This window comes from Mizuhopecten yessoensis, unplaced genomic scaffold, assembly GCF_002113885.1.
Source record: "Mizuhopecten yessoensis strain PY_sf001 unplaced genomic scaffold, ASM211388v2 scaffold3229, whole genome shotgun sequence".
NCBI classification, from domain to species: Eukaryota; Metazoa; Mollusca; class Bivalvia; order Pectinida; family Pectinidae; genus Mizuhopecten; species Mizuhopecten yessoensis.
The window spans coordinates 1,518,406-1,534,010 of NW_018404940.1; the positions used below are offsets into that span (position 1 = coordinate 1,518,406).

The 15,605-nt window shown below is 38.1% G+C and overlaps 1 protein-coding gene across 4 annotated transcripts in view; it reads right to left on the reverse strand.

The window, feature by feature from the left end:
* The window catches only part of LOC110447156, a 50,912-nt gene that overhangs the window by 19,537 nt on the left and 15,770 nt on the right, over positions 1–15,605 (reverse strand). The window lies entirely within an intron of this gene.

Below are 15,605 nucleotides of genomic sequence, written 5' to 3' on the forward strand. Positions count from 1 at the left end.
AACCTTGACCTTGACAGCAGCCTAGTGTGTTACCAAATACCTGGCATACCCTTCCAATAATACATGTACCTATAGCTAGGGGCTTATTGAGTTTCACGTTCTGTCTGGGCAAGCATTACAGGGTTTGACATTTGCCTACTTGATGTAACCTTGTCCCTGATGGAACAAACCTGTGTGATGATCTGTGACAAAATAAAAGGGAGAGTACTAATACTTAAATACCAGGTCACTTTGACAGATCATCCTTCAGGCTGGTTCCACTACGGGCTTATATCAGTATTTATTTCCATTGCTGGGGGCGCAATAAACATGCTATTGGTTTGTGCGTAAGCTGACAGACAAGAAATAGCCAAACTTCTCTGAGTGAAATTTGCTTAAACTACCACTGAAAGCAGAAATAAAATCAATCAGTGAAGGATATACTGCTTAATCAACCAAATGTATGTAAAGAATTGATCAGCACTTGTCTCCTACTGACATCATACAAAGCAAGCTTTGAGAAGTTAAATATAGGTACACGGATATAAATAGGTGTTATGGAAAAATGATACATTCCCCTATGCTCATCGATGTATTTATACCAAAGAGTTAAAATTTATTTAACAGGAATCCTGTTAAATAAATTTAAGTCTAATCTTGGGGAAAAAAATACACAGGAGTTGAGGTGGCGAACATTCACAGGCAATATGAATACCAACTGGACAAAGGCAAAAACTCAATGAAGCAATGAAATGTATGTAATTATATATATATTTTTTTTTAATCTGTTCATATCATAGAAAATTCAATATCATTAACAACATTTCTCAATCAGCATTTCGTTAAATTAAAGTATTATCTATATATATGCTTGTTCAATGAATAGAACAGCCATCTGTCTATAGAGGGTCTGCGGCATCCAACAAAATAATTATGTCGTCATAATAATGATGATGTCAACAATCTGCTCATGGCATTCACAGAATATATGAATGCCATCTCAATATGGCAGGTTTATTTAGTGACAATATATGATGGCTCAGTTCAAAATTTATCATCAAGATTCTGATGCTACTCAAGTACTTTAATTTGTTTGTCAGACACAGCCTAGAGTGTAGTGAGTCACCGAGTTAATGTTGTTCAGTATCCGACAAACATGAAGCCAATTTTGTTGTATCGTCTGAACATGCAGCTAAACCAACATGGTAAGAGTTTATTTTCACTTTGCAACACAGCCTCTCAAGATGCTTTGAAGTTTTTAAACTGTCCATTGCAATACATATTTTTTTTGCAGGGAGCAATTTGAAAAAAAAACATCTGAAAATAGCATCAACACTATTTTAATCAGGGCCACATGGGGAAAATATGTTTACAGTACAGTGATGTCAGGCTTCAGATTTAATCAAACCACTTCATCAATTAAGAAATTATGGTGAAAATCCTGATCCAGACTACAACAGCACCGATTGCTTTCTTAATCAATATCCAGATAGGGTTATACTTTCCATAAAACAAAACTGTTCTATCAACACTTTCTACATCAATGCAGAAAATGTTATTCTGAAAACTGGTGGGTGGGAACCAAAATATGTGTCTGGCCTAACAAGGTGATTTGAAATCATATCATATTTCAGATGCTACACCCTTGATAAAAAAACAAGAGGCCCAATGGGCCTGCATCGCTCACCTGGTATAAATCTCACATTTAATTGTAACCTTAAAAGTGATCTAAAATAAAGCTACAGGCAAAATATCAGTATTTATGATTAAAATTCGTTCAAAAGACCCTGTTAATTTTTTTAAAAACATTTCACCCCTGTGATTGAAAGTCGAACAAAGTCATTATGTTGAACACATTGTATAGCCTTTCATCTCAGGATGCAACTTGCAAAGTATAAACATCCTAAATATCAACATCCTGAGCCTTTTGGTTATTCAGAACAAGTTGTTGAAATACTTTAAACATATTTGCTCCTTGTGACCTTGAATATGATTCAAGGTCATACATTTAAACAAACTTGGTAGCCCTTGATCCTAGTATGCTACTGACTAAATATCATCACCCAGGGCATTTTGGTTATTCAGAAGAAGTTGTTTAAAGTTTTTAACATATTTGACCCCTGTGACCTTGAATATGGGTGAAGGTCATTTATTTGAACAAACTTTGTAGCCCTTTATCTCAGCATGCTACTGGCCAAATATCATTACCCTGGGCATTTTGGTTATTCAGAAGAAGTTGTTTAAAGTTTTTAACATATTTGACCCCTGTGACCTTGAATATGGGTGAAGGTCATTCATTTGAACAAACTTTGTAGCCCTTCATCTCAGCATGCTACTGGCCAAATATCATCACCCTGGGCATTTTGGTTATTCAGAAGAAGTTATTTAAAGGTTTTTTAAGACAATTGACCCCTGTAACCTTGAATATAATTGAAGGTCATTCATTTGAACAAACTTGGTAGCCCTTCACCCTAGCATGCTACTGATCAAATATCATCTCCCTGGGCAGTTTGGTTATTGAGAAGAAGTTGTTTAAAGTTTTTAACATATTTGACCACGTGACCTTGAAAATAGATGAAAGTCATTTATTTGATCAAATTTGGTAGCCCTTCATCCCAGTTTGCTTCTGGGCAAACATCATCACTCTAGGCCTTTAGGTTATTAAGAAGAAGTCGTTTAAAGTAAAATATTGACGACGGACGCACGCCAGACGGACGGACGGACGGACGGACGGACGGACGGACGGACGACGGATGACAGACGCCGCACCTTCGTGCCAGGTGAGCTAAAAATGATATGTTTTAAGTAAGGAGGATGAAGAAGCTGAAAGAATCATTGCAGAACCGATGTTAGAAGGAAGAATTAACTGTGTCACAGCCCAATTGCAGGAACAATCCTGGAGGGGGCCACGAGGCCCTGCATCCCTCAAAACTGAAAAGAGGCAGTTTTAGTGTTTTTTTAACTTTTCATATAATGGCCCATCTAATTTTTTTTATTGTGAAGCGCGGTAGTCTAGTGGTAGGATGCTGGGCTCGTGACCTAAGGGTTGCAGGTTCGAGTCACGTCACGGCACTGTGTTGTATCCTTGAGCAAGATATTTTACTTCCTTGTTCCAGTCTACTCAGCTGTAAATGAGTACGTGGTTGGGCAGTGCTAGAATTTTTGAATGCTAGCTGTGAGCACCAAAATGGCAGCAATGGCTGTATGCTCCCCAGAGAGTTGAGATAGATATTGGCTGGTTGCAAAGGCTCTATAACCATTGATAATAATTTGTGAACCGCTTTGAGACGACCTATGCACTAGGATGTGATAAAGCGGCATATAGGAACCTCAAATTATTAATATTAGTATTCTCATATTGACTTAAAATTGCTTCTATTTGTAGACTTGAATGGTTAGAGGATGTGTTTAGTGAGAAGGTCATACCTGGGCTGGAGCGGCGGTGGGGTAGTGGTGGTGGTGGTGGTGGTGGGTTAGTAGTAGTGGTAGTGGTGTGAATACAAGTAGAAGATGCACTACAGAGGCCTGAAGCAAAACAGCACAACACTTGGCAGATTAGATAGGAATATTTCACACTTAGTGTTGTGAAAATAAAAAGTTTACAAGTGAAAAAGATCTGAAATGATTTAAGAAGCATAATAAGATCTAGATGATAAAATGCATGAAATCAAGAAAGAAAATATTTATATAAATTGAATAAACCAGTCCCGAACAATCATGCCAGTATATATATAATTAACAAGAGGCCCAAAGGCCTGACTTATATCATAGGTACTGGTAGTTCCAATTTTATTGTTGAGATGTGATGTGGAAATCAGCATGTAAACTAAGTGAAATACAATACTTGTCGTTTCATCAAAGGATAAGAATTTTAAAATATTGGTAAATTTACCCTTTGGGGCCCCGCTCTAGCCCTGGGGATGGGGCAGGAATACCAATTTTTACAGTGTAATACCCTCATCCACCAAAGATGATTCTGACCAAGTTTGAATAATTTTCTGCTGAAAATGGATAAAATATACCCAAAAGTGTCATTTCCCTATATAAACTATAGTAAACTTAACCCTTCCCCAAGGGAGAACGGATGTCTCAGGGGTCCTGAAATTTACAATTTAAATAACGCCCCTGATGATCTTTCTATCCATGCACTGAAATTGATTGTAGTACCTCGGAGTCAGGAGAAGAAGATTTTTAAAAATACTGGTTAATTTTCCCTTTGGGGCCTCACCCTGGCCCCTAGGGTTGGGGTAGGAATCCCAATTTTTTAATTTGAAACCATCTTCCTCCAAGGATAATTCTAATCAAGTAAGAATAATTTCCTACTGAAAGTTGTCAAAATATACCCAAAAGTGTTATTTCCCTATATAAACTATAGTAAACTTTACCCCCTCCCCAAGGAAGAACAGATAGCTCGGGGTTTCTGAAATTTACAATTTAAATAACGCCCCTGTTGATCTTTCTATCCATGCAAAGAAAATGACTGCAGTAACTCCGAGTCTGGAGAGGAAGATTTTTGAAATATTGGTTAATTTTCCCTTTGGGGCCCCGCCCTGGCCCCAGGGTTTAGGGTAGGAATCCCAATTTTACAATTTTGTAATTTCATCTAAGTTTGAAAAAATTCCATCCACTGGTTCTTGAGAAGAAGTTGAAAATGTAAAAAGGCTATGCACGAGGCACGCGGACAGACAGAAAGCGATCAGACCTAATAAAATGCATGCACTGGTCATATAACAGGTCTGAACAATTAATTTTCAATTATATTTAATTACCTCAATAAAATTACTATCGTTTCCTGAACAATGCATGCAAGCAGTCCCAAATAATTTACTCATTTAAATGGTTAATATTGCTTCTATCATCTGGTAAACATAAATACATAAGACATTATGACAGGTTCTGGAAATGAAATAAGCTAGGCAACAATTAATGCATTACACAAGATTAAAGCATTAAATACAATACAAGGTTAAACATGTAGCTAGGACTTGTCTATTATAGTATTCTTTAAACAAGAGGCCCAGAGGGCCTGTATCGCTCACCTGAATATGTTTAAAATAATTGGTATGAAGTAAAGATATAGCACTCCATGGTAGGTGCTCGTAAGTACATATGAAATTTCAGAAAGATCCATCCAGTACTTGAGATATAGCGAGAACAAACTTCAAACAGAGCCCCACCCCTATGCCCCTAGGGGTGTCATACCCACCAATTATACAAAATTGAGACCCCTTGGTCCAAGGATCTTCCAGAATAAATATGGGAAAAATCCCTTAATTTCGTTAATCGAAGAAGGATTTAAAAGGTTTTACCTCTATTTCTCCTATTGGCCCCCGCCCTTCTGCCCCCTGGGAGACCACACCCGCTGCATATACAAAGTTAAGTCCCCTTGGCCCAAGGATGCTCCAGACTAAATTAGGATGAAATCCCTAAATCCCTATGGTAAAAGAAGGATTTTAAAGGTTTTACCTCTATTTCCCCTATTGGGCCCCGCCTCTCTGCCTCCAGGGGGGTTAGACACACCGTTTATACAAAAAATGGTTCCCCTTCACCCAATGATGCTTCATACCAAATTTCGACAAAATCCTGTCATTCGTACAAAAGAAGAAGGTATTTGAAGAATTTGCTATGTTTCCCCTATTGGGCCCCTCCCTTCTATCCCCACGTGGGCCACACTCGCTGTTTATACAAAATTGAGTCCCTTTTGTCCAAGGATGCTCCAGACTAAATTAGGATAAAATCCCTCAATCCATATGGTAGAAAAAGGATAATAAAGATTTCACTTCTATTTCCCCTGTTGGGCCCCGCCCCTTAGGTCACAGGGGGGCCATACCCACCGTTTATACAAAATTGGTTCCCCTTTACCCAAGGATGCTCCACACCAAATATGGACCAAATCCTTTCATTCCTACAGAAGAAGAAGGATTTTAAAGAATAATTTGCTATGATTCCCCTATTGGGCCCGCCCCTCAGGCCCCTGACGGGCCAGACCCACGGTTTATACAAAATTGGTTCCCCTTCACCCAAGGATGCTTCAGACCAAATATCGAACAAATCCTTTCATTCCTACAGAAGAAGAAGGATGTTAAAGAACTTGCTATACTTCCCCTATTTGGCCCTGTCCCCCAGCCCCCAGGGGGGCCAGACCCACCGATTATACAAAATTGGTTCCCCTTTACCCAAGGATGCTCCACACCAAATATGAAACAAATCCTTTCATTCCAACAGAAGAAGGATTTTAAAGAATAATTTGCTATGTTTCCCCTATTGGGCCCCACCTCTCAGGCCCCTGGCGGGCCAGACCCATGGTTTATACAAAATTGGTTCCCCTTCACCCAAGGATGCTTCAGACCAAATATGGAACAAATCCTTGCATTCCTACAGAAGAAGAAGGATTTTAAAGAATTTGCTATATTTCCCCTCTTGGGCCCCGTCCCCCAGCCCCCAGGGGGGGCCACACCCAACATTTATACAAAATTGAGTCCCCTTGGCCTAAGGATACTCTACACCAAATTCAGTCAAAATCTACTTGGCCGTTCAGGACTAGTAGCGTTTTAAAGGAAAAGTTGATGGACGGACGACGGACGCTGCGGTACCAGGTGAGCTAAAAACAATACAACAGGTGAGCTGTCTAATTCATTACAATGCCAAAAGTAACATATATAGCTTGACTCTGTGAAAAAAATTCAATAATATATGTATTAATCGCAATGATACACATGCCCATCCCTATAAAGGACTAATAGATTTGTCTAATCCTCACTCCTTATTTATCCAACCAAAAATACTGACCTGTCACTCCCATCCCCCTACCCCACCCCTCTCAAAGTATTTACTGACCTGTCACTCCTATCCCCCTACCCCACCCCTCTCAAAGTATTCACGGACCACCTGTATATTAGGCCTGTGCTACATTAAAGCTAAACTATGTCACTTAATAACATCTAGTTGCATGTTTGGTTGAATTGATAAGTTACTAAATATAGAGTTTAGTAGTTAAGGTCCTAGCCAGGCCTATACAAGTCTGTGTGTACAATGAACTGAATCATTCATGAAGCCACGTATTTTATTATATTATGTATTAACGTACGACTTGGACCTATAACTATACTTACTCGGTAGTATCACAGTTCTACCTCTGACTATACCTAGTGATACACGGGAGTATCCAGGTAGATTTCGGACTTCATCCTCGGGAGTGTCCAAATAGACGTAGGACTAAACATATTCCTAATCATAGAAATAATATAATTATATATTCCTATTATCAGAGTGATCCTACTTTCAGCTACCCCCACTCTAGATCTGCCATCCCAAAGTGTACAGATATTCCCAATTTTGTAATCAACATTAGAATAGTGTTATTCCCCCTCCGACAAGGAATGACAGACAGACAGACAGAATGACAAATGAATGAGTTGCAATCCCCCTGTCCCATTCAGTATTACAATAGCAGATTATTAAACTTCAGTGTAGCTTGTCTAAATCAAACCCTTCATAACCTGTATAAACCAGACAGATAATTAAGCTTGATTCTCTAGATTATTTGTTAATTAAACCTGTGTAATCTGGAAACCTGTATAACCATGACAGTTTAGCTCTACTCTTTACAGGCTGTGATTATTAAACCAGTGCAATCTGAAAATCTGTATAAACCAGACATATAAGCTGTTCTCTTTAGATTCAGCATTGATAAAACCTGTGTAATCTGGAAACCTGATTAAACCAGACATATAATCTCTTCTCTTTAGATTCAGCATTGATTAAACCTGTGTAATCTGGAAACCTGTACAAACCAGGCAGATAGGCTTTACTCTACTGATTCTGTGTTAATCGAACCTGTATAATCCAGAAACCTGTACAAACCAGATCTTCATATTGCTTGTATATATAGTATAATACTTCCATAAAAATTGAACCATTGTGTAAATAGAAAGCCAAACTTATGTGAATGCCAATGCTTGAAAAAAGTGGTGTTCAGTTTAGAAAGGTTTTACTATAACATACCGTCTACAAGGTAATCTTAACGGTACCAAATATACATCAGCAAAATCTAAAGGTGATGACGTTAGACAATACAGAACACCTACAACATCTTACTCTAAACCCTTATAGGACACTTTATATACAGCAAAATCTAAAGGTGATGACGTTAGACAATACAGATCACCTACAACATCTTACTCTAAACTCTTATAGGACACTTTATATAGAGCAAAATCTAAAGGTGATGACATTAGATAATACAGAACACCTTCAACATCTTACTCTAAACTCTTATAGGACACTTTATATACAGCAAAATCTAAAGGTGATGACGTTAGATAATACAGAACACCTACAACATCTTACTCTAAACTCTTATAGGACACTTTATATACAGCAAACATTTGGCAGCTGTTCTTAGTTAATTTTTCTTACCATTGACCATGATGAGGATAGGAGCATGCAACAAACCAGCATCTTAGAGGCGATTCATGTGTGCAAAGTTGTTTGTTTGTTTGTTTGTTTATGTTTAACGGCCCATCGACGGCTGTGGTCAAAGTTCAGCACACAGCTGGTGCTGGACACACTAATAGTAATAGGATGTGTATATATAATCATCATATATCACAAATCACACCTGATTTCAGCATGTCATCAGCTTTAGAGAGCTTTAACATATAATCTGGACAGATAAATAAACATCATGTTTTCTCTTTTATTACACAATAAATCACAGTGAGCAGATATACAATGTCCCCCTAACCCTATTTGACCATGACCTTGCATTTGGACCCTTCAACCTTGACCGATGACCATCAAAACCTAACCAGGTTTAGAATTTGATATTACCATACTGTGGTTTAGATATAAACGTGTTCAGGGGTTCATGAGATATCACGTACACCAGCTTTTCACAATGGACGGACGGACACCTTAACAAAGGGATTACCATATACCGTCACTAAGCAAGGGGTATAACTGTGTGATTATTGTAAACGAGCAACAATAGTTTAGCGTAAATATGACAGCATTTTGTGTTTTTACAGTAATTGGTCTATTTCCAACTAAATATAAATATCCTTAGGTGCAATAGAAAGTCATTATATGCCTACAGTAGCCATGTTTCATGGGATATGATATCCTACACAGAACAACAATTTATATTTAAACATTTAACCCTCTCCGTAAATTGACAGTTTACACCCGGCTATCCTACACTGCAAAATTTTGTTTTACTTACTTAGACATTCTACCTTTCTGTAAACAGTTATCTGTGTAGATGTGAACTAGAGTAAGATCTGTGTAGACATGTACTAAAGTAAAACTGATGGTTTAAATCCAGCTGCCTTGTAGGGCAGTTAAAACTAACATTTTGATACATTCAGACAGTCCACCAATATGTGAATTGTTGGTTACTAAAACACATATTTATTCAGACATTTTGAGGTATTTTGTTGTCTAAACCAATTTTTTTTTAAAGTTCATCAACATATTGATGTTTAATAGATTCTACTCCTCGAGCTCCCGCAGCAACAATGAAACATTGAACACATAACAAGGGTAACCATATATTACAGGTAAGAGGCTAGACATCAGCCTTATCTGTGGGACAATAATCCTACAGTGTTATTCACTACAAATACTACCGGTTCTCTACCAGGTGAAGCATATCGGTGTGTATACACTTGACCATGTGAAGACTGGTGTATTTACACTCTGCCTAGTCCTATTTATATCACCCAGGTCAATATACTGTAGGTCTCTCCCACTGATCAGCTCATTCACTCTCTCACTATGTTAGTACCTGACTGTCACAGTATAATATACAGTAGGTAGTATTACAACCATACTGTTCAACACTGATAGGTACCATACTGTTCAACACTGATCAATAACTAATGTTACAACACTAAACATATACGCAGTGAGTGAGTATTACAACTCTAAACACTTCCTTGTATCACAACACCCACTATACAACGCCCTCTAGTATTACTACACCCCTATAGTACTACAACACCCTCTAGTATTACAACACCCCTATAGTACTACAACACCCTCTAGTATTACTACACCCCTATAGTACTACAACCCCCTCTAGTATTACAACACCCCTATAGTGCTCCAACCCCCTCTAGTATTACACCACCCCTATATAGTACTACAACCAACACCCACTATACAACACCCTCTAATATTACAAAAATGATAGATACCATACTGTTCAACACTGATCAATAACTAATGTAACAACACTAAACACTTCCTTGTATCACAACACCCACTATACAACGCCCTCTAGTATTACTACACCCCTATAGTACTTCAACACCCTCTAGTATTACAACACCCCTATATAGTCCTACAACACCCTCTAGTATTACAACACCCTATAGTATTACAACGCCCCTATATAGTACTACAACGCCCTCTAGTATTACTACACCCCTATAGTACTACAACACCCTCGAGTATTACAACACCCCTATATAGTACTACAACACCCACTAATACTACAACACCCCTATATAGTACTACAACACCCCTATAGTACTAGAACACCCACTAGTACTACAACACCCCTATATACTACTACAACACCCACTAGTATTACAACACCCCTATAGTACTACAACACCGCTATAGTACTACAACACCCTCTAGTATTACAACACCCCTATAGTGCTCCAACCCCCTCTAGTATTACACCACCCCTATATAGTACTACAACCAACACCCACTATACAACACCCTCTAATATTCCAACGCTGATAGATACCATACTGTTCAACACTGATCAATAACTAATGTTACAACACTAAACACTTCCTTGTATCAAAACACCCACTATACAACGCCCTCTAGTATTACTACACCCCTATAGTACTACAACCCCCTCTAGTATTACAACCCCCCTATAGTGCTACAACTCCCTCTAGTATTACACCACCCCTATATAGTACTACAACACCCACTAGTATTACAACACCCCTATAGTACTACAACACCCTCTAGTATTACAACACCCCTATAGTGCTACAACACCCTCTAGTATTACACCACCCCTATATAGTACTACAACACCCACTAGTACTACAACACCCCTATATAGTACTACAACACCCTCTAGTATTACAACACCCTCTAGTATTACAACACCCTATAGTATTACAACACCCCTATATAGTACTACAACACCCTCTAGTACTACAACACCCTCTAGTATTACAACACCCCTATACTACTACAACACCCTCTAGTATTACAACACCCTATAGTATTACAACACCCTCTAGTATTACAACACCCCTATATAGCACTACAACACCCTCTAGTATTACAACACCCTATAGTATTACAACACCCCTATATAGTACTACAACGCCCTCTAGTATTACTACACCCCTATAGTACTACAACACCCTCTAGTATTACACCACCCCTATATAGTACTACAGCACCCACTAGTACTGCAACACCCCTATATAGTACTACAACTCCCTCTAGTATTACAACACCCCTATAGTGCTCCAACCCCCTCTAGTATTACACCACCCCTATATAGTACTACAGCACCCACTAGTACTACAACACCCCTATATAGTAATACAACACCCTCTAGTATTACAACACCCCTATATAGCACTACAACACCCTCTAGTATTACAACACCCCTATATAGCACTACAACACCCTCTAGTATTACAACACCCCTTTATAGTACTACAACACCCTCTAGTATTACAACACCCTATAGTATTACAACACCCCTATATAGTACTACAACGCCCTCTAGTATTACTACACCCCTATAGTACTACAACACCCTCTAGTACTACAACACCCCTATATAGTACTACAACACCCACTAGTACTACAACACCCCTATATAGTACTCCAACACCCTCTAGTACTGCAACACCCCTATATAGTACTACAACACCCTCTAGTATTACACCACCCCTATATAGTACTACAGCACCCACTAGTACTGCAACACCCCTATATAGTACTACAACACCCACTAATACTACAACACCCCTATATAGTACTACAACACCCCTATACTACTACAACACCCACTAGTACTACAACACCCACTAGTACTACAACACCCCTATATAGTACTACAACACCCTCTAGTACTACAACACCCTCTAGTATTACAACACCCTATAGTATTACAACACCCCTATAGTACTACAACCCCCTCTAGTATTACAACCCCCCTATAGTGCTACAACTCCCTCTAGTATTACACCACCCCTATATAGTACTACAGCACCCACTAGTACTGCAACACCCCTATATAGTACTACAACACCCTCTAGTACTACAACACCCTCTAGTATTACAACACCCTATAGTATTACAACACCCTCTAGTATTACAACACCCTATAGTATTACAACACCCCTATAGTACTACAACCCCCTCTAGTATTACAACCCCCCTATAGTGCTACAACTCCCTCTAGTATTACACCACCCCTATATAGTACTACAGCACCCACTAGTACTACAACACCCCTATATAGTAATACAACACCCTCTAGTATTACAACACCCCTATATAGTACTACAACACCCACTAGTATTACAACACCCCTATAGTACTACAACCCCCTCTAGTATTACAACCCCCCTATAGTGCTACAACACCCTCTAGTATTACAACACCCCCATATAGTACTACAACACCCACTAGTACTGCAACACCCCTATATAGTACTACAACACCCTCTAGTACTACAACACCCCTATATAGTACTACAACACCCACTAGTACTACAACACCCCTATATAGTACTACAACACCCTCTAGTATTACAACACCCCTATAGTACTACAACACCCTCTAGTATTACAACACCCCTATAGTACTACAACACCCTCTAGTATTACAACACCCCTATAGTACTACAACACCCTCTAGTATTACAACACCCCTATAGTACTACAACACCCTCTAGTATCACAACACCCCTATAGTACTACAACACCCTCTAGTACTACAACACCCCTATAGTACTACAACACCCCTATAGTACTACAACACCCCTATATAGTACTACAACACCCCTATATAGTACTACAACACCCCTATAGTACTACAACACCCCTATATAGTACTACAACACCCCTATATAGTACTACAACACCCCTATAGTACTACAACACCCTATAGTACTACAACACCCTCTAGTATTACAACACCCCTATAGTACTACAACACCCTCTAGTATTACAACACCCCTATAGTACTACAACACCCTCTAGTATTACAACACCCTTATATAGTACTACAACACCCACTCGTACTACAACACTCCTATAGTACTACAACACTCTCTAGTATTACAACACCCCTATATAGTACTACAACACCCTCTAGTATTACAACACCCCTATAGTACTACAACACCCTCTAGTACTACAACACCCCTATAGTACTACAACACCCTCTAGTATTACACCACCCCTATATAGTACTACAACACCCTCTAGTATTACAACACCCCTATATAGTACTACAACACCCCTATATTGTACTACAACACCCCTATAGTACTACAACACCCTCTCGTATTACAAAACATGTGGAAACGTTCACATTGTGGCTCTTTAAACTCATTGCAGTGTGGAAATTTTCACATTGGCAATATATATCATAAAAATATAATCTATAAATAAATATTTGAGTGCTAATATTTTCGCAATAATTCAATTAACATGAAAAACGTAAGCATTACCACACCACAAAAACTTAAACAGCACACAAAGTACTGTGTGTGCAATGAGATGTAGCTATAGAACTAGTGTGAATCTAATGTTTACATTAGCATACTAAAATTACGCAAAAATGTAGGGAAAGCATTCTAACACAGCCTGGAACATTAATTACACAGTGAGTAGGTGTAGGTCTGATTTGATGTTGTTTTGATGACCTGACTTCTATAATATGTTTGTGAGATAATCAGAGCTGATAACATCTTATTTGGCTGATAGCAAAAACATAACATGCTGGCTGACATATATAGATCTATCCCTAGGATAACGATCATTAATAGTTTGAATACTTCAGGTGTAGTCTTGCAAACATAATATCACCTACCTAATTTGCATATATACCTTTACTAGCAGGTTGTAACCGGCCTTTGAATGGCAAGGTCATTGGCATCTGTAATAAGTACTGGAGAAACAAACTTTTATACCCAAAGATTACCCTTCTATGTCAGTCCATGTGACCGCTATATGTCACGCACAGATAGATATATACTGACCGAGAAAACAAGTCAATGTTAGTACAGAATACAATGTTATGATTTAACATGACAGTTTCCAACACAAAGAATCACCACACTTCCTGTATAGATCTGTGTAATACTGGCACACCTCCATTCCGTGTGCTTGGATTTTAAATTTCACTTTTTGTTCTTAAGAATATCAGACATCCTTCAATGCATTAAAGTACCTTCTAGAAACAGTGTAGACTTTTATAGGATACTCTGATGTCTATTTATCACTTATGTATCTAGCTTAAATCAGGTCTCCAAAAGGGTTGTGGCTAGGGGAAGGTAGGTGCCCAATCACCACGTTACCTTTCAGCTTTATATCAAATTATTTTCATTTAGCCAATAGTAGCATGGAAATGAAAAAAAAATTGACCATCAGTTAAACGTTAAAATATGCGTTTTGTGATGATATATGCAAAGATTTCCTTCCTTTTTTTTGATGATAATTGTTTTTATTCATTACCAACTTAAGCTTTTTCTAAGGTGTGATAATTGAGCAAAGACCAGGAAAGGTAGCATTTTCAAAATAGTTCTGTTACTTTAAATTTATGTTAAGGATCAGATGCAAGCTTTGCCAGCTTACAAAGACCTTCCCTAACTACAGAATATGTGTATGTGGATAACCGATTAGAAGTTAAAAGATCTGCTATTTCTTTATTTGGTATACAGAATGCATTACTTCTAAAATTACTTAATTATATATAATCAAACAACATAATTATGCTAATTTGATTTTCCAAAGAGTTGCTACAAACCTTATGTAATTGTTATTTGATGGTGGTATATACCTCAGGATGTCAAATTGATGTCAAATTGATGGAAATTTGCCTTTACCCCTTTATAAACCCAATTTTTCTTCAGTGTCTTTTAATCAAATTTCCCTTACCAATAGCCATATTTGATCTATTGACCAATACTTTGAAAATTTGACCACCAAAGGATTTTCCTGGGTATTTGGAAATGGATTCACATGAATCCACTTTTGCTCTATATATGAAAATATCAGAAAATTCCTTTTTAGTTATAAATATGTTATATAAAGAGGGAATAGAACAGAAATGTGTTTTGCTTGAAGCAAGATCTGTCCCTTGTCCTAAATGTGAAAATTCCCATAATGAAGCTGAGTGTGTTTTTTCCAGCATGCTAAATGAGTTATAGAACATAACAAACCCTCATGACAAAATATCACACAACAAAAAAGCAACTTTCAGATCCTCTACATAATTCGAATGTGTGATCTACTGTCACTGTACCCAAAACGGGACAGTACCCAAAACGGGACACTTGTGGGAAACTGTCATTCAATGCAAAGAAGTACTTTTATGTATACAGTATTCATTTGATAATA